Source organism: Mus musculus, chromosome 12 (assembly GCF_000001635.26).
Source record: "Mus musculus strain C57BL/6J chromosome 12, GRCm38.p6 C57BL/6J".
NCBI lineage: Eukaryota > Metazoa > Chordata > Mammalia > Rodentia > Muridae > Mus > Mus musculus.
The window spans coordinates 83,619,392-83,639,217 of NC_000078.6; the positions used below are offsets into that span (position 1 = coordinate 83,619,392).

General features: G+C 42.2%; 1 protein-coding gene and 1 pseudogene across 13 annotated transcripts in view; one reads left to right on the forward strand and one right to left on the reverse strand.

Annotated features, from left to right (window-relative positions):
* Window positions 817-1,789, reverse strand: Gm6722 (predicted gene 6722; annotated as a pseudogene).
* Window positions 12,817-19,826, forward strand: part of Rbm25 (RNA binding motif protein 25) — a 50,920-nt gene continuing 43,910 nt past the window's right edge. For 2 of the 13 annotated variants that reach the window (XM_030246880.1, XM_030246881.1), the window contains exons 1-2: window positions 12,818-13,026; window positions 19,737-19,800. The gene's annotated coding sequence lies outside the window, so the exon portion shown is untranslated. Of the gene's footprint in view, window positions 13,027-14,347; window positions 14,368-16,010; window positions 16,413-19,736; window positions 19,801-19,826 lie in introns of those variants that run through there. The other 11 variants (XM_006516169.4, XM_030246879.1, XM_030246877.1 and 8 more) reach the window with 10 other exon arrangements.

A 19,826-nucleotide genomic window follows, 5' to 3' on the forward strand; every position in this document is an offset into this window, starting at 1 on the left:
TATTTCTGAAAACAAAAACAGAAAGTCAATAGAGTGTACAAATGTCTTGAAGGACTCTGCAAAGTTACAAATGTCTATGCAAATTTCTTTTCTCTGGGTAGCCTATGACATTTTATCCTCCTTTATGACTTTTCAAAGCTATGAAAGGAATTAATTTGGCAGTTTTGCACTAAGGTCTGGGTCGGTAGCTGAGCTCTGCAGTCTTTTTATTGTTACCCCCATCCCCTTTTGTTGTTTGTATGTCATGCCCCCCCCCCCCCCCAATCCCACAGTCAGGGTTTCTCTGTTTAACCCTAGCTGTCCTGGAACTCATTCTGTAAATCAGTCTGGCCTCAAACTCAGAAACATTTTGAATGTCAGCTATGTTTTGAGGACTGACAGTTCATAAGGATTTTTTTTTTTTTTTTTAAGTTTTCATCTTTTCCGGAGTAGCTGCTGCTGCTGCTTCTTCTTCATCTTCTTCTTCTTCCTTCTTTCTCCTTTCTTCTTCTTATTCCTCCTCTTCCTCTTCTCTGGACCTTGACATTCAGCTTCTCCTCCTATAGCAGAATCTCAGACTTGCTATGCTTGCTCTGTTGCTAGTCTGGCCTTGAACTCCTGACCTTTTGTCTTCACTTTCCAGTGGTGAGATTAACAGGTATGCATTACCATGTCCAGCTAGGTTCAGCTATTCTGTTGAGAATGTTTTTTTACAGTTCTTGAAATTTGTTCTATATATTTAAGAAAATTCCAGAAGGCCATTCTTCATATACATTTACACTGCCTTTTAGTTTTTGGTCCATCTGAGCTTCTTCTTCTTCTTCTTCTTCTTTTTTAATGACTACAGATGCACTGTTTAATTAGTAAGCAGAGAATGTACTTGTTGCTGAGTGAGATCTAAGGTAAGTCTTGATTATTAAGCAAGTTTAAAGCTAGTTTGGGATATGACCTTTATTGAGCTTATCCACCAGAGTGGAAACAATGTCTGTACAAAATCAAATGCTTGTTACTATAACTTCTGCATCACAATTAAAATCCAAAGAGTTTTTAAAAAACAGTCAACTCAATCAAAACCCACTACTTCAGAATCAATAGCTTCTTTGAAGCCACAGTAACACTTAAATATGGTTAAGCCTCGAATGCACAAATTTGGTTGGTTGGAAGGCTAATTAAGCCTCCAACTTGCTCAAATAGAATTACAAAAAGGCAAAATTGTGTTTTTCACAGAGATACAGTCCACTGGAATCACCAACACTGGACAGCTGTTAAGATTATTTAGAGTCCTGAGATAATAAGGAATGCAGGCATCCTTAAATAGTCTTCTGTTGTCCTTTCTTCCCAATCAGCGATTTGTGGATGTGTGGGATGACACAACCACCAGCAATGGTAGCTTTGATCAGAGAATCCAATTCTTCATCTCCACGTATAGCAAGCTGCAAGTGACGAGGGGTAATACACTTTACCTTTAAGTCTTTTGATGCATTTCCTGCCAACTCAAGTATCTCTGCGGTGAGGTCCTCCAGGATGGCTGCGCTGTACACAGCGGCGGTCGCGCCCACACGTCCGTGGCTGGTTGTCCTAGATTTCAGGTGTCGATGGAATACAGCCCAAAGGGAACTACAAGCCGGCTCGCTGCGAGCGGGAAACCGCCTTTGTCTTGGCCTTTCCGGAGTCCTTTCCAGCCTTACCGCCAGCCATCTCGGACCGTGCTGAAGCTCCGACGAGCGAGGAAGAGACAAGGCCAGGCAGACGCTCAGCGAGATCCAAGCGCCCACTCCTCCGTCGGACCGCGATTCAAACTGCCCCATCTGAGCTTCTGTTTTTTCCTCCTTTCTTCTTGTTTTTGTTTTGTTTATCCCAGGCAGGGTTTCTCTGTGTATCCCCAGCTGTCCTAGAACTTGCTTTGTAGACCAGGCTGGTCTCAAACTCAGAGATCATCCTCTTTCTGCCTCTTGATTAAAGGCATGAACCACTACGTCCCACCTGTTTTTTGTTTTTCTAACAGTTCCTTTCTTTTTATCTTTCTGTAAACTCAGGGTTCCACGCAAGGTGGTTTCATTGACAATTCTTTTTTTTTTAATACTTATTTATTTATTTATTATATGTAAGTACACAGTAGCTGTCTTCAGACACTCCAGAAGAGGTCATCAGATTTTGTTATGGATGGTTGTGAGCCACCATGTGGTTGCTGGGATTTGAACTCAAGACCTTTGGAAGAGCAGTAGGTGCTCTTATCCTCTGAGCCATCTCTCCAGCCCCCTTCATTGACAATTCTGTTCACCATTATTTTCATTCATGTTTCTTTGGTCAGATAGCTGCCATTGAGCTGCTCTCTTTAAGACCTGATCCATTATTTCTCCTTTTTAAAGTATTTTATTATTTTCTATATGTATGGGTATTTGGCTTTCATGTATGTCTGTGTACCACATGTACACCTGTTGCCCATGAAGGCCAGAAGAGGGTATCTGATTCCCCTAGAACTGGAGTTAGAGCCAGTTGTGAGCTGCCATGTGGGTGCTAGAAGTTGAACCCAAGTCCACTGTAAGAGCAGCAAGGATTCTGTGGGTGCATTGCTTACTTTTCTGGTTACTATGATAAAATAGCCTGACCCCTCCCCCTGCCACCCCCCCCCCCCCCAAATAAAACAAGCTGAAGAAAGAAAGAGCTTATTTTAGCTCATGGTTGGTAAGTACAAGCTGTCACGGCAGGGAAATCCTAGTTGCAGGAACACCCCTGCTGGTTATATTTCATCCATAGTCAGGAAACAGAAAATCACAAATAATAGTTCTCAGCCTCTCTTTACCAAGTCCAGGACTTGAGCCAATGGAATGGTGCCACCAACATTTATACGTGTTCTTCTCACTTCAGTTAGTCAATCTAAGTAATCATTTCTAGGCATGCTCTGAAGCCTGTACCCTACGTAACTCTAGATCCTAGTTACACTAGAAGTAACCATCACTGGATAAATGTAAGAAACAAATGTCTACTACACAAAAGTTAGCCAGTTGTTAGAGACCTCTTAGGAATTTTTTTTCATTTATATGTATGAATATTTTGCCTGCATGTATATGTATGCGCATTGCTGCTTGCAGAGGTCAGGAGGAGGCACAGGAACCCCTGGAACTGGGGTTGCAGTGGATCTGGAGCCAACATGTAGGTTCAGGGAACTGAACTCTGTTGTTTTTTAACAAAATCTCAATCAAGAGTCGGGAGCCAGCTGCTGGGTGAAAGCCTGCCAGGTCAGAGAGGCAGAAAGTGGCCTTCCTCCTCAGCACTCCCAGAAGCAATGCCTCTCTTTCTCATGGCATCTCAAAAAACTCCTTCAAACTGAATGTCCTTCCCTTCTACTTTCTGTATGTCTGTCCTCCCGACTCTCTCTTACTCTGTTTGTGCTGTTTTGTTTTTAAGAGTTCTAGGTTCACTTCCTGTCAACTGGTTGCTTGTTCTGCCTTAACCTGTGGTTGGCTTTGCTTAATCCCATTTTCTTTCTTTCTTTCTTCCTTCCTTCCTTCCTTCCTTTCTTTCTTTCTGTTTTTGTTTTTTGAGACAGGGTTTCTCTGTGTAGACCCTGGAACTCACTCTGCAGACCAGGCTGGCCTTGAACTCAGAAATCTGCTGGCCTCTGCCTCCGAAGTGCTGAATCCCATTTTCAATATTTAAACAGGGCTCTTGGATTAAAGATGTGTGCTAAGGCTGAGCCATACCACAACTAAAACCAGGTTTTTCCAATAAGCAACACAATCTTAGGGTTTACAATGTGTTCAAATATCTTGAAACAGAACCTGGCTCCAGCGCAAAAGCAACAAGAACTGCTGAACTATGTCTCCAGCTGCTATCTATCTATCTATCTATCTATCTATCTATCTATCTATCTATCTGTTTTTTAAAGATGGGTTTCTCTGTGTAGTCCTGGCTGTCTTAGAGCTCACTCCTTAGACCAGGCTGGCCTCATATTCAGAGATCTACCTGCCTCTGCCTCCTGAGTGATGGGATTAAAGGTCTGTGCCATCTCTACCTAGCTTATTTAGTGTTTGGTTATTATATTTTATATTTATTTCTTAATATGTGTGCATATTTGTGCACTTGAGTATATCCTATAATGTTCAGCTTGTGCGAATTTGGTCTCCCCTCCTACTATTCGAGTCCAGGGACTGAACTCAGCTTGTCAGTTCTGGTAGCAGGCACCTGTATCTGCTGAGCCGTCTCATTAGTCCCCCGCATTTTATTAAACACATGATATTACACAAGTAATAGAGAAATGGCTTGGTTAAGGGCACTTGCTGTTTTTGCAGAGGACCCTGGTTCAGTTCTAAGTCCACAAGATGACTCACAACCATCTGTAACTACAGTTCCAAGGGATCTAATCCCATCTTCTGTCCTATGCTGGTACCAGGCATGGATGTGGTGGATAGACATATATGTGGTTAAATTCATACACATAAAAGAATAAAAAAAAAAAAGCAGGTTGGAGAGATGGTTAAGACCACTGACTACTCTTCTAGTGGTCCTGAGTTCAATTCCCAGCACCCACATGGTGGCTCACCACCATCTGTAATGGGATCTAATGCTATCTTTTGGTGTGTCTGCAGACAGCTACATTGTATTCACATACATAAAATAAATAAATAAATCTTTAAAAAAAACTTTAAAAACAGAAAAAGAGGATATGTAGTAATTTGAGAGGATTTCTGTTTATGCTTGGGGTTGTAAAAATAAATATTTACAAAATGTAAATAACATTTGTAATGAGCATTTTATTGTAGAAAGTACCTTCATATATTGGTTAATTTAATCCTCATAGTAGTCTTGGGAAGTAGCTAGTGTTCATCTTTCTATAAGGAACCTAGTAAAAAGAAATATATGTAAATGTAAAACTTAGGATGGCACTAGTCCATACTTTCCCAGTCCTTGCCTTGCATTCCTCGGATCATATCATATGACATTTCCTTTTTTGTTGCTCTCTTTTGAGATAGGGTCTCATTATGTAGCTCCCACCTTCCTCGGCCCCCCAGAGCTCTGGAATTCAATAAGATGTACCACACCCAATCATTTCTTTTATTCAACAGATACTGAGCACTTGCTAAATACCAGTCTCTATTCTAAGCACAGGAGCTCTGGAAGGTGAAAGACCTGTGCTTTCTTTACCTTCTAGTGTGGGAGGAAGAGGTAGACCATTAAAGGACACCATTGTGAATAGTAAGTATTAGAATAAGACAAAAAGCTGGGTGTGGTGGTGCTGGCCTTAGATGCTAGTACTCAGGCAGGCCAATCTCTGAGGCCAGCCTGGAGTTTCAGGACATACAAGGATACAGACAGAAACCCTGTCTTGAAAACCAAACCAGGGCTGGAGAGCTGGCTCAGCGGTTGGTTAAGAGCACTGACTTCTCTTCTGGAGGTCCTGAGTTCAATTCTCAGCAAACACATGATGGCTCCTGGTGCTTCTGAAGACAGCTACAGTGTACTTATTTATAATAAAATCTTTGGGCCGGAGTGAGCAGAGGTCCTAAAATTCAATTCCCAGCAACCACATGATGGCTCGCAACCTTCTGTACATTTACAGTGTACTCATATACATAAAATAAGTAAATACATCTTACATAAAACCAAAAAAACTAACTGTAGTGGCTATTCCTGGTTGTCAACTTGACAATATTTGGAATGAACTACAATTCGGAATTGGAAGGCTCACCAGTGACCCTTATCTGGAGGCTTGGAGATCCTTATCTGGATCTTGGTTTGAAGATCTTGAGCCATAGTGGCTATGGATTCCAGAAGATTGAATCTCCGAGTTAAGGAACACACCTTTAATCTGGGCTATGCCTTTCATCTGGGATTAAAGGTGTGGTGGAACACACCTTTAATCTGGGCTACACCTTTTGCTGGAGACAATATAAGGACATTGGAAGAAGGGAGTCTAGCTCTAGCTCTTGCTCTTGCTCCTTCGCCTGCTTGCTGCGTGAGACTGAGTAACTGCTAGATCCTTGGACTTCCATTCACAGCTGCGACTGAACCATTGTTGGGAATTGGGCTGCCGACTGTAAGTCATCAATAAATTCCTTTACTATTTAGAAATTATCCATAAGTTCTGTGACTCTAGAGAACCCTGACTAATACAGAAGTTGGTACCAGGAGTGGTTCTAGAGTAACAGAAGTACAAGGATGAATCTTTTAAAATTCTGGAATTGGCTTGTTGATCCACCAGCACTTTCAACTATTGAAACCTCTCCAGATTCTCTCCCTCCTGGGAGCTCAGAGAATTTTGAAGACCCATGGTTGAAACTATATTCCGAACTTAAAGAAGCTAATGCCCTTGATTTTCTTAATGAATTAGGTGATTCAGTGCACAAAGCTTTCTACAAGATGGGGAAAAAATCGAAAAATGATTTTACTGGCTGGCTGCTCTTAGTATCTGTGGAAAAAATGATGAATGAAAGGAAGGAGTTGTGTGATAAAATCGAAAGGCTCCAGACACAAGTAAACGATCTAAAAGTTGCTAAGTGTGTCCTTGAGGAGAATCTTCTCTCTTGTAGCAATAGAGCTCAAGTTGCAGAAAATCAAACAGAAACTCTCATTGTAAGGTTGGCTGAACTACAGCGAAAATTCAAGTCTCAGCCTCAGAGTGTGTCGACAGTTAAAGTAAGGGCTCTAATTGGCAAAGAATGGGATCCTACAACATGGGATGGGGATGTGTGGGAAGACCATGTTGAAGCTGAGAATTTTGAATCCTCAGATTCTCAAGGGTTTGCCCCACCTGAGGAAGTAGTACCCTCAGCCCCACCTCTTGAAATAATGCCTTCCCCACATGAGGAAATTAATTTTGCAGAGTCTGCTCACGGCCCACCAATAGTTTCTTCTAGACCTGTAACCAGACTCAAAGCAAAACAGGCTCCTAGAGGGGAGGTAGAAAGTGTAGTCCATGAGGAAATTCGCTACACTACTAAGGAGCTTAATGAGTTTGCTAATTCATTCAAGCAGAAACCTGGTGAATATGTGTGGGAATGGATTTTAAGGGTGTGGGATAAGGGTGGAAGGAACATAAAACTAGAGCAGGCTGAGTTTATTGACATGGGTCCTCTGAGTAGAGATTCTAGGTTTAATACGGAAGCTCGCATAGTTAAAAAAGGTGTCAAAAGTTTGTTTGAATGGTTGGCTGAGGTGTTTATCAAAAGATGGCCTACTGGAAATGACTTGGAGATGCCTGATATTCCATGGCTTAGTGTTGATGAAGGGATTTTAAGACTTAGGGAAATTGCAATGCTAGAGTGGATATATTGTGTAAAGCATAATTGTCCACAATGGGAAGGTCCAGAAGATATGCCTTTCACCAGCTCTATAAGACGCAAATTGGTGAGAGGGGCACCAGCACATTTGAAGGGTTTTGTTCTTTCCCTTTTCCTTGTGCCAGATCTTAGCATTGGAGATGCTTCTGCTCAATTAGATGAATTAAATTCACTGGGTTTAGTTGGATTCCGAGGTAACAAGGGCCAGGTGGCAGCATTGAATCGCCCGAGACAAGGTGATTCTAGTTATTATAATGGACAGCGTAGACAAAAGAATGTTTATAATAACATACCCAGTAATGGTCAGCACAGGAGAGGTGAAATTTATAATGGCATGACTCGGTTGGACCTTTGGTACTGGCTAACCAATCATGGTGTTTCCAGGAATGAAATACATAGGAAGCCTACTGCATATTTGTTTGATCTGTATAAGCAGAAAAATTCTCAAACAAATGAAAGAAAGGCTACATTAGATCGTGGTAAACAGCCAAATGAAAGAAAGGCTACATTAGATCGTGGTAAACAGCAATCTCGGCCAGTGAATCAATTTCCAGACTTGAGACAGTTTGCAGATCCAGAACCCCTTGAATGAAGGGGTGGCCAGGTTCCGCTGAGGAAGGATCTTGATAAGACACTCAAAGGTTTTGCTGTTACCCTTTCTCCAGTTCTTCCCCAGAGGGACCTACGGCCTTTTACAAGGGTAACTGTACACTGGGGAAAAGGAAATAATCAGACTTTTCGGGGTCTGCTGGATACTGGTTCTGAGTTGACACTGATCCCAGGGGATCCCAAGAAACATTGTGGCCCTCCAGTTAAAGTAGGGGCTTATGGAGGGCAGGTGATTAATGGAGTTTTGACTGATGTCCGACTCACAGTAGGTCCAGTAGGTCCCCGGACACATCCTGTGGTGATTTCCCCAGTTCCAGAATGTATAATTGGGATAGATATACTCAGAAATTGGCAGAATTCTCATATTGGTTCCCTGAACTGTAGAGTGAGGGCTATTATGGTTGGAAAGGCCAAATGGAAGCCTTTAGAGTTGCCTTTGCCAAAGAAAATAGTGAATCAAAAACAGTATCGTATTCCTGGAGGCATTGCAGAAATTACTGCCACTATCAAGGACTTGAAAGACGCAGGGGTGGTGGTTCCCACCACATCTCCGTTTAACTCTCCTATCTGGCCAGTGCAGAAAACAGATGGATCATGGAGAATGACAGTTGATTATCGAAAACTAAATCAAGTAGTAACTCCAATTGCAGCTGCTGTACCAGATGTAGTTTCGTTACTTGAGCAAATTAACACATCTCCTGGCACCTGGTATGCGGCTATTGATCTGGCAAATGCCTTCTTCTCAGTACCTGTCCATAAGGACCACCAGAAGCAATTTGCTTTCAGTTGGCAAGGCCAACAGTATACCTTCACAGTTTTGCCTCAAGGATATATTAACTCTCCTGCCCTGTGTCATAATTTAGTTAGAAGGGATCTTGATCGTTTGGATCTTCCACAAAATATCACATTGGTGCACTATATTGATGACATTATGCTGATTGGACCAAGTGAGCAGGAAGTAGCAACCACTTTGGACTCATTGGTAACACATATGCGTATCAGAGGATGGGAAATAAATCCAACCAAAATTCAAGGACCATCTACCTCAGTGAAATTCTTAGGAGTCCAGTGGTGTGGGGCATGCAGAGATATTCCTTCTAAGGTGAAAGATAAGTTATTGCACCTGGCCCCTCCTACAACCAAGAAAGAAGCACAACGTTTAGTGGGTCTATTTGGATTCTGGAGACAACACATCCCTCACTTGGGTGTGTTACTTAGGCCTATTTACCAAGTGACTCGGAAAGCTGCTAGCTTTGTGTGGGGCCTGGAACAGGAGAAGGCCCTTCAACAGGTCCAGGCTGCTGTGCAGGCTGCTCTACCACTTGGACCATATGACCCAGCAGATCCGATGGTACTTGAGGTGTCTGTGGCTGATAGAGATGCTGTTTGGAGCCTCTGGCAGGCCCCTGTAGGTGAATCACAGAAAAGGCCTTTGGGATTTTGGAGCAAAGCTCTACCATCATCTGCAGACAACTATTCTCCCTTTGAAAAACAGCTCTTGGCCTGCTATTGGGCCTTAGTGGAAACTGAACGTCTGACAATAGGACACCAAGTCACTATGCGACCTGAACTACCCATCATGAGCTGGGTACTATCAGACCCTGCAAGTCATAAAGTGGGACGTGCACAGCAGCAGTCTATTATCAAATGGAAGTGGTATATACGTGATCGGGCCAGAGCAGGTCCTGAAGGCACAAGCAAGTTACATGAAGAAGTTGCTCAAATGCCTATGGTTTCTACTCCTGTTACAATGCCATCTGCTGCCAAGCATGCACCTATAGCCTCATGGGGTGTTCCCTATGATCAACTGACCGAAGAGGAGAAGACTAGAGCCTGGTTTACTGATGGCTCTGCACGTTATGCAGGCACCACCCAGAAGTGGACAGCTGCAGCATTACAACCCCTTTCTGGGACAACCTTGAAAGACACAGGTGAAGGGAAATCTTCACAGTGGGCAGAACTTCGGGCAGTACACATGGTATTACAGTTTGTTTGCAAGAAGAAATGGCCAGATGTACGATTATACACTGACTCATGGGCTGTAGCCAATGGATTGGCTGGATGGTCAGGGACTTGGAAAGATCACAATTGGAAAATTGGTGAGAAAGACATCTGGGGAAGAAGTATGTGGATAGATCTCTCCAAATGGGCAAAGGATGTGAAGATATTTGTGTCCCATGTAAATGCTCACCAAAAGGTGACTTCAGCTGAGGAGGAGTTCAATAATCAAGTGGATAAGATGACCCGTTCTGTGGACAATCAGCCTCTCTCCCCAGCCATCCCTGTCATTGCTCAATGGGCACATGAACAAAGTGGCCATGGTGGTCGAGATGGAGGTTATGCTTGGGCTCAGCAACATGGGCTTCCACTCACCAAGGCTGACCTGGCTACAGCTGCTGCTGATTGCCAGATCTGCCAACAGCAGAAACCAACACTGAGCCCCAGATATGGCACCATTCCTCGAGGTGACCAGCCAGCAACCTGGTGGCAGGTTGACTACATTGGACCACTTCCTTCGTGGAAAGGACAGCGTTTTGTTCTTACTGGAGTAGATACTTATTCTGGTTATGGATTTGCCTTTCCTGCACGTAATGCCTCTGCTAAAACCACCATTCACGGACTGACAGAATGCCTCATCTATCGTCATGGTATTCCACACAGTATTGCTTCTGACCAAGGAACTCATTTCACAGCCAGAGAAGTACGACAGTGGGCTCACGATCATGGAATTCACTGGTCTTACCACATTCCCCATCATCCTGAAGCAGCTGGGCTGATAGAAAGATGGAATGGCCTTTTGAAGACGCAGTTACAGCGCCAATTAGGTGGTAACAGCTTGGAAGGCTGGGGCAGAGTTCTTCAGAAGGCAGTATATGCTTTGAATCAGCGCTCGATATATGGTACAGTTTCACCCATAGCCAGGATTCATGGGTCCAGGAATCAAGGGGTGGAAAAAGGAATAGTTCCACTTACTATCACTCCTAGTGACCCTCTAGGAAAATTTTTGCTTCCTGTCCCCATAACTCTAGGTTCTGCTGGCCTAGAAGTTTTGGCTCCAGAGAGGGGAGTGCTCCTACCAGGAGCTACAACAAACATTTCATTGAACTGGAAGCTCAGACTTCCCCCTGGTCATTTTGGGCTTCTAATGCCCTTAAACCAACAGGCTAAAAAAGGAATAACAGTGTTAGGAGGGGTGATAGATCCAGATTACCATGGGGAAATTGGATTACCTCTTCACAATGGTGGTAAGCAAGATTATGTCTGGAGTGCAGGAGATCCCTTAGGGCGTCTCTTAGTACTACCATGTCCTGTGATTAAAGTCAATGGGAAACTACAACAGCCTAATCCAAGCAGGATGACAAAGGACGCAGACCCATCAGGAATGAAGGTATGGGTCAATCCTCCAGGAAAAGAGCCAAGACCTGCTGAGGTGCTGGCTGAAGGTGAAGGAAATACAGAATGGGTAGTAGAGGAAGGTAGTTATAAATACCAATTAAGGCCACGTAACCAGTTGCAGAAACGAGGATTATAAAGTAATATGAATGCCCATTGTAAATTTACTAATGCGTTTGCGATTGTACGAGGGATAGTTATATCATGTTAGGCGTATTTACAACCTTGTTATTGTTTCATGTGAACATGAGATATTATTTGTGTCAAGTTGACAAGGGGTGGATTGTAGTGGCTATTCCTGGTTGTCAACTTGACAATATTTGGAATGAACTACAATTCGGAATTGGAAGGCTCACCAGTGACCCTTATCTGGAGGCTTGGAGATCCTTATCTGGATCTTGGTTTGAAGATCTTGAGCCATAGTGGCTATGGATTCCAGAAGATTGAATCTCCGAGTTAAGGAACACACCTTTAATCTGGGCTATGCCTTTCATCTGGGATTAAAGGTGTGGTGGAACACACCTTTAATCTGGGCTACACCTTTTGCTGGAGACAATATAAGGACATTGGAAGAAGGGAGTCTAGCTCTAGCTCTTGCTCTTGCTCCTTCGCCTGCTTGCTGCGTGAGACTGAGTAACTGCTAGATCCTTGGACTTCCATTCACAGCTGCGACTGAACCATTGTTGGGAATTGGGCTGCCGACTGTAAGTCATCAATAAATTCCTTTACTATTTAGAAATTATCCATAAGTTCTGTGACTCTAGAGAACCCTGACTAATACACTAACCAACCAAGGTTTGCTATTTGTTATCCCAGGACTCCAGCTCTCCCAGGACAGGAATAAATCTCACTCTCCACCTTCAGAGAGACAAGCTCCTTGTAAACGAATTATAAAATCCTTCTGAGTAACAGGAAACAAAAGCAGCAGATACTGCTTATAAATTCCATAATTTGGATAACCCAGTAATTTGTGAGTATTCATTTTCACTGTTTTAGTATTTTTAGTCATTCGCACACTGCGGAAAGTTGCATTAAATATTCTTACAGGTTTCTGAAGATACCAAGCATCTAGTTACCTCTTTGACCCTGTTACCTCGCCTAAGATATAGTGTGTGTACGCACAAAAAGTCCAAAAAACCCAATATAGCCGTTGCCAGTTATTTCTTGGTGTGAGCAGTACTTTGCGAAGAACAAATGACATCTGGGCTTTCTATTGAGGTTCTCGGTCCCGCCCAGGTATCAGGTCATCGAACCTCCAAGAATCAGGAGACCAAGGTTCTAATTCCTGGAAAACGAACTACCAAAAAATGTGAGAAAACCTGTAACAAGCCCCGCGCGAGTAACCAGCCGGAACCTTGACCTCAAGATGGCGTCGCACAGTCATAAGATTCAATCGGCTCCAATCAAAAATGGCAGGGTGGGTGGTAATTTACAGCTCGAGCCTCTCTAGGTCCCACTAGACAATCCCACTCTATGGTCATCCCTCTGTACTTAATGAGTCAGAGGCGACGGCGGAGACTATCTAGGCATCACCTTCTCTATGGTTATCCCTTTCCACGCCTCCTGGCGCAGTGCACGCCGGGCAAGAGGAAGCCCTCCAGGAGCTCCCCGCGCAGCGCGGCTGTGTTTTGCGGCCTAGGCGAGTAGGCGCTTCGGAACCAGTCTCTAGAGTCGGGCGGCGCGCAGACACCTCGAACCGGTGGAGCCCCACTCCATCACCTGACGCCCAGAGGCCGCGAAGACAGTACCGTTTTCTTAGCGGCGGGTGAGTCCACGCTTCCGAACGCGTGAGGAAACCGCTCGACCTGCTACCTCAGCTGCGGGAGGAGGAGGCGGCGGCGGAGAAGCCAGGGCCGCTGTGGAGGCCCAGCGGGGTGGGGGGTGGGGGGGGGTGGGGAGACGGGGCGGGGTGGGGGAGGGGACGGGCACGCGGCTCGGGCTTCTCTTCCCCTCCAAGGCCTCGGAAAAACCAGTGAACCAGGAGCCCGGGGAGGCCGGGCCCACGGCCGGAGCGGTCCTCCGGGAATTTTATTTTATTTTTTGTCGCCCACTTTGTCTATTGGCTTCCGTTTCAGTTTGGGAGCGAATCGCCTCGGGCCCTGACGGGGCTCCTGTCTTAGCCAGGGCTAGGATCGGTCGGCCCGGAGGCCCTTGTCTCCTCGGGGCCTCCAGAGCCACCTCTCAGTAGGTTTCCGGGGCCGAGGACTCAAGTGCCTCCAGGCTGCGCCTTGAAAGTAGCCTGCGCCCACTCTTGGAGCGAGGTGCGGGCCACCAACGGATTTCTTTTCTGTCTGGTAGTCTAGTGCCAGCCGCCAAAAGAACGGGCCCCACCCCTCCTTGAGTTTATCGAGTGGCCACTTTTTTGGTTTTAAAGCACCTTTCCTGCTTGTTGGAGCTAGTGATGAGTTTCACCGTCTGATCCCCTTTCCGATTGGGAGGGATGCTGTAAAGGATCTCTCCATTCATTCTAGGCGGCACCAGCCTTCTTCATATTAAAATATGCTGCCCTCCTTTTGTTTTCAGTATTGATTTTTAAATACAGTTTTCGAAATAAGAGTATGAAGGTTATCTTGAAGTTATGTAATAATGGATTTATATTGACGTGGAAATGCCATTTTGATACAGGTCAGAGTAAAGCCGACCAAAAGGAGGGAAAAGATTGGGCTTCTCTTGTATCATAGTGCTTTAGTGAAATAAGGTGAATCAGGTAGAGGCAGTATTGTATAAACAGTTTTTTTGTGTGTTGTCTGTGAGCACCCTCAATTTCAGTTTCTCTTCAGTTTAAAAATCTCTTGTTTTTTTTCCCCACAAGTAAGAGGGTCGCTGTATGATATTGATTCTTGTAAGCCTGTATATAGATTTAAGAAAGGTTGATAGTTTAACGGGGAGTATTCACACCACGAATGTAATTTTGTGAGAACTTTAATTTTTTTATAAAAGATATTTCAAAGAGTTCAGTGTTCTCATAAGACATTCAATTGCTCAGTTGTGATTCAAGCAGACAATGTGCTTATTAAACTTTTTTAAGTCTTGATTTTCTTCATCAGTAAAATGAGAGTTACATTTCGATCCACTTCACAGGTTGGACTTTGGGACTGGAAAAAATGTATGTAAAATGCTCACTAAAATTTTGTATAACATGATGTTGGCTTATACTAATAAATGGTGTTACTTAAGAATTAAGAGTCAGACGTTTCAGAGACTTTTTACATTTCTTCCTGTGTACTTAGAGTAGACTTTAACATATTTAAGCTCCTTACTTTCTCCACTGGTAGGGAATTGAGACCTTGTGGTTTCATGAAACTTTTGAATTGGTAATTTCTCAGTGGGGAACTTTGGAGTCTACACCCACTTACTGTGTTTCCCTGAACAAATTAGCTTCTTGGATACAGACGGTAACCCTTGTACACCAAGGAATCTAGGAGAGAAAAAGGATATTGAGGACTTTTACAAGGAAAAAACATGTTGGCATCAAGTCATTCTGGGATTATCTCTTTTTTGTGTGTGAGGAAGGTGTCACAAAAGTATTTTCTGCTAAGAATTTTAAATATATTTTGTGTGGATGGGTTGATTGGGTGTTTTGCTTCCATATATGTTTGTATACTGTATTTGTGCCTGGTGAGGCCAGAGGCCAGGAAAGGATCTCCAAGAACTGGAATTTTAAAATGGCAGTGAAACACCATATGGGTTCTGGGAATGAAACCTAGGTCCTCCGGAAGAGCAGTAAGTTTTTGTAACTGCTGCGCTATCTTCTTCCTTTCTTTTGGTAGGATACCAAAAAACTTCTAGGGAAAAAAATAGTGTTTTGCATTTAGCCATTGTGTATTAATAATTTTGGCTAATAGATCTATTCTGTGATTATCTTTTTATTGCAATGCTGTGTCTGAATGAAGATACACACACTTGTGCGTGTTAACAATGTTGTGTTGAGTTATTGACTTCAGGTCAAGGGCTTTTCACATTACTTTTTTTTTTTTTTTTTCGAGACAGGGTTTCTCTGTGTATCTCTGGCTCTCCTGGAACTCACTCTGTAGACCAGGCTGGCCTTGAACTCAGAAATCTGCCTGCCTCTGCCTCCCAAGTGCTGGGATTAAAGGCGTGCGCCACCACACCCGGCTTCACATTACTTTTTTAGCCACAGAAAAGTTTTCAGTTTATTTTCCTTATTTATGTGAGGAAAATTTGTTGTTTCATAGCTTTGAGAAAAGTTAATATTAAATTAGCACTGTTAAAAGTAATCACCATCTTGGAAAACTGTTCTTTATATTTTTTAATGTTTTTTTTTTTTTTTTTAATTTTTTTTTTAGATTTACTTATTTATTATATGTAAGTACACTGTAGCTGTCTTCAGACACACCAGAAGAGGGCGTCAGATCTTGTTATGGATGGTTGTGAGCCACCATGTGGTTCCTGGGACTTGAACTCCGGACCTTTGGAAGAGCAGTCGGGTACTCTTACCCACTGAGCCATCTCACCAGCCCATATTTTTTAATGTTAACAAAAAGCTTTTTGAGACAGGAACTCACTATGTAGACAAAGCTGTCCTCCCAACTCATAGAGATCTACTGCCTCTGCCTCACAAGTGCTAGGATTAAAGGTGTGTACTACCATACCTAGTCTTTGAATGTTTTGAGGGTTAATATAGAGTTACTGTGATGCTGGGGAACAAATCCAGGGCAGTGGACTTGTTAGGCAAGCTTTGTTTCCTTGAGTTAGAGAGCTTCAGTTCTTTTCTCTCTTGTTTTACAGCTATCCCACATTCCTCAAGGAGATTTTGATTCCTTCTTAAAGCCTTCTTGGATACCTTTGTTCTGGTTTTTTGAGTTTCAGTAAGTAGCCCATGCTGGTATCAAACTCAGGCTTCTCTGGTCCTGGCCTCTCCAGTGCTGGGTAATAGGCATGTACCAAGCTTAGCTTCTTTTGTACTTAAAACATTTTTTTTAAGTATTTGGAGAAAATACTAATAAGAATTATTAATATTGCTGTTTTTCCTTTAATCTTTTCTTTCTTTAAAAAAAATTATTATTTATATGAGTACACAATAGCTGTCTTCAGACACACCAGAAGAGGGCATCAGATCTCATTACAGATGGTTGTGAGCCACCATGGGGTTGCTGGGAATTGGACTCAGGACCTCTGGAAGAACAGCCAGTGAGTGCTCTTCACTTCTGAGCTATCTCTCCAGCCCTTCTTTACTCTTTTCTTAACTCTTTGAAACAGCAGTCCTTATTCTAGCCCAGGCCTTGAACACATTATGTAGTCCTGACAGACCCATGTTATTCTACAGTTTTATCTTTACTTTGACATAATTTAAAAGTTACCCAAAGTACAGTGAATTCTCAACCATTCTAACTCAGGTTCCTTAGACAGTGTTTTTGCCAGTTTACTTTTGTTCTTTTCTCCTTTCAGTAGTTTTCTTTTGACATGTTTTGCTACTAAATTTCAGATGTGTTGCCACTATACCCACAAATACTGTGGTGTATTTCCTGAAAGCTCTGGGAAATTCCTTTTTTATCATTTAAAAATAGTACAGTGATCACAGTCAGGAAATTAGCATTGGTACAGTACTGCTTAATTTTCCTCAGGCCTTAGATTTTGGTAGTTGTCCTGAATTGAAGTATTTTTAAAATAGTAGCTTTAGAAAGCTCAGTGAATTTTTTAAAGTAAATATAGAGTTGTGTAACTTACCCAGAAGTACCCCTCTAGCCTATTTGTGAAGCACTATGTATATTCTGCCTTAGGTTGTAGCGATCACCAATGTGTCTGGATAGGTGCTGCTTTTTTCTCATTGAAAGTGAGAGTTTCTCAGGAAAAGATCTTATGTTTTGGAGATTCAAAACACTTCAGCATTCCAATCCTTGCCTCTTGTCATCCAGTGCTGCTGTGCAGTGTCAGTGACAGGCCATGACTGTGCTGGAAGACAAGAGCTCTATGCCTGAGCCATGTCCCCAACCTGTTGAAAAGTTCTGCTTAAAATAAGTTTCTTTTTAACATTTTCATTATTTGGCAACAGAACCTTTAGAATGGTTCCTGGAGAATCCAGTTGTCTGTGAATTCAGTTAGTGAAGTGATTTTTCTAAAGCTATACTTGCTTAAGGTAGTGCAGTTATTAGTCTCTTCTGTTGTGCTGGCTTAAGCAGGTTGGGAGACAGTGTTAAATTAATAGTCACTTATATTCATTGTGGAGTCACTGGACTAGTTGACAAGGTTTATATAGTAACTTAAAATCTCACCCTTTTATAACTAATACAAATGGTTTCTAGGGGAGAACTTGCAAAATAATTGGTACCATCTAGTGTCCCTAGAGAGCTTAGTGTCACTCTTTCCCTGGTGACATTCACTTCTGTCTGGATAAGTATGCAGTGGAGTAGTGCTCATTTAAGTAGTATTGGTTATATTTTGTATACATGTGGTATTCACAAGAATAAAAAAAATGGGCATAAAAGAAAAGGGGAGAGAGTAGAGTTGGAGAGTGTAAATGTATTTTAGGTCTGTTTTCTTTTTTAGATTAAATACACGTTAATTATATATAATAAAATCCATTTTGAATTCCAGTGAGTCACTTTTTTTTTTCTCTCCCCGAGACAGGGTTTCTCTGTATAGCCCTGGCTGTCCTGGAACTCACTTTGTAGACCAGGCTGGCCTCGAACTCAGAAATCGGCCTGCCTCTGCCTCTGCCTCCCGAGTGCTGGGATTAAAGGCGTGCACCACCACGCCCGGAGTGAGTCTTGACAAATAGAATTGTGTGAACACCACCAAATTAGATAGAGATTGGAAACACTTACCTCATAGACAGTTATGCTGGCACAGAAAGCTACATACTTTACAAATACTTTGAACCAGCCAGGTGATGGTAGCACACACCTTTAATCCTAGCCCCTGGGAGGCAGAGGCAGGCAGATTTCTGAGTTTGAGGGCACCGTGGTCTATGGTGTGAGTTCCAGGACAGCCAAGGCTACACAGAGAAACCCTGTCTTGAAAAACAAAAAACAAAATGTATATACACACACATAAACACATGTATATGTATGTATTTTGAACCTTTTAAATTTAAAACATCTTAGGCCAGGCATGGTAGCATATGCCTTTAATCCCAGTATGTGGGAGGCAGAGACAGGAGAATCATTGAGGCCAGAATACATAGGGAGTTCCAGGACAGTCAGAACTTCATAGAAGAGACCCCGTTTTGAAAAACAAAAACAGCCCCCAAATTCCGCAGAATGAAGAACAAAAACATTAATAAAAGTTATTTTTATAAACAGTATTGAAGTAAAATCAGTAGTAATAACTGTTATCATATCTAACATCACCCTCAGGAAATCCTTTTGGCTATCCAGAATCTAGCCAGCAACTTGCTAACTACGACTTTGACCACCCCTGCCTCCTTCAAGGCACAGTTTGTATTACTGAAGTAGTTTCTTGCTTCCATTTTGTTCCCTTCCAGGGTTAAAAGGGTGACAATGATTGTTAAATCAGAAATCTTTCAAAATGTTTCTAATCCATTTTTAGTAGTTGCCCAAACCTTTACAGTGTATTACAAAGCCCTGGCCTCTTTGAACACTTACTCTTCCCAGTTAATGCTCAGTTTTATCTAACTCTCAGCATTTTTTTCTTCTCTAGGCTTACAGTTGACCTTTCTGGTCTTCCTCAAAGGCATGTCTACCTTAGTCTTTTTATATTTATTTCCTTTGCTTGGAAGTAAGGTTTTTACCTCTGATATAAATAGGCCTTCCTGCCTCAGCCTCTTTCAGCTCTGTGTTCAAATCTTTACTTGATGAGGCCTGATCATTGGAACTGAAAGTAAACCACTCCGCAGCTCTTTTCCTTGATTATTTTTCTGTAAAATCTACCAAATTTCAAAGTCTCTAAAACTTAGAAGAAAGTATAATTTATTATTAAATTTAAATTTATTTTAAAAATAAGACCTAGTACACTTTGCTGTGGTTGTATTTTCATTTCACATAACAAAGCATAAAGCTGTTAATACTCAATGTTTAAACATTTATTTTGTTAATGTCATTAGGAGTGTCTGTTTTTCGAACCTCCCTAGGAGGAGGCTATTATCTTAAAGGAAATGGGAACTGTTCAAATGTTGGCATTGACTATAATACTTTTTCACCTTCAAGTCTAACCCATATTAAGTTTTGAGCAACTTTAAATAAAATGGAGGTATTTCATAGGAAAAATAGTAATGTATGCAATAATTATATTGGTGAAACTAAAATGTATCTGGTTAATTAACTTAATATTAAAAGCTATAAAATATAACTTAATCCTTAAGATTTACTTTAAAAGTATTGTTTATATCTAATGCTGGTGGGAAAAAAGTGGCTCTAAAAATGAATCCATGGCCCCAGTTTATACCATTGTGAAACTAGGCACTGGGCTGTTGCTAAGTAGTAGCTGTTTAATAACTCTATTGATGAGTCCTCAGGCATTGTTTATTGTTCATTAATTAATTTATTTATTCAACAGGTACTATACCAACTGCTTCCTAAGAAAGTGCTGAGATAGAGTATTATATAATACAAGAGCTTCTGTAAGTAGGACAGTGGCCTTCTGTTT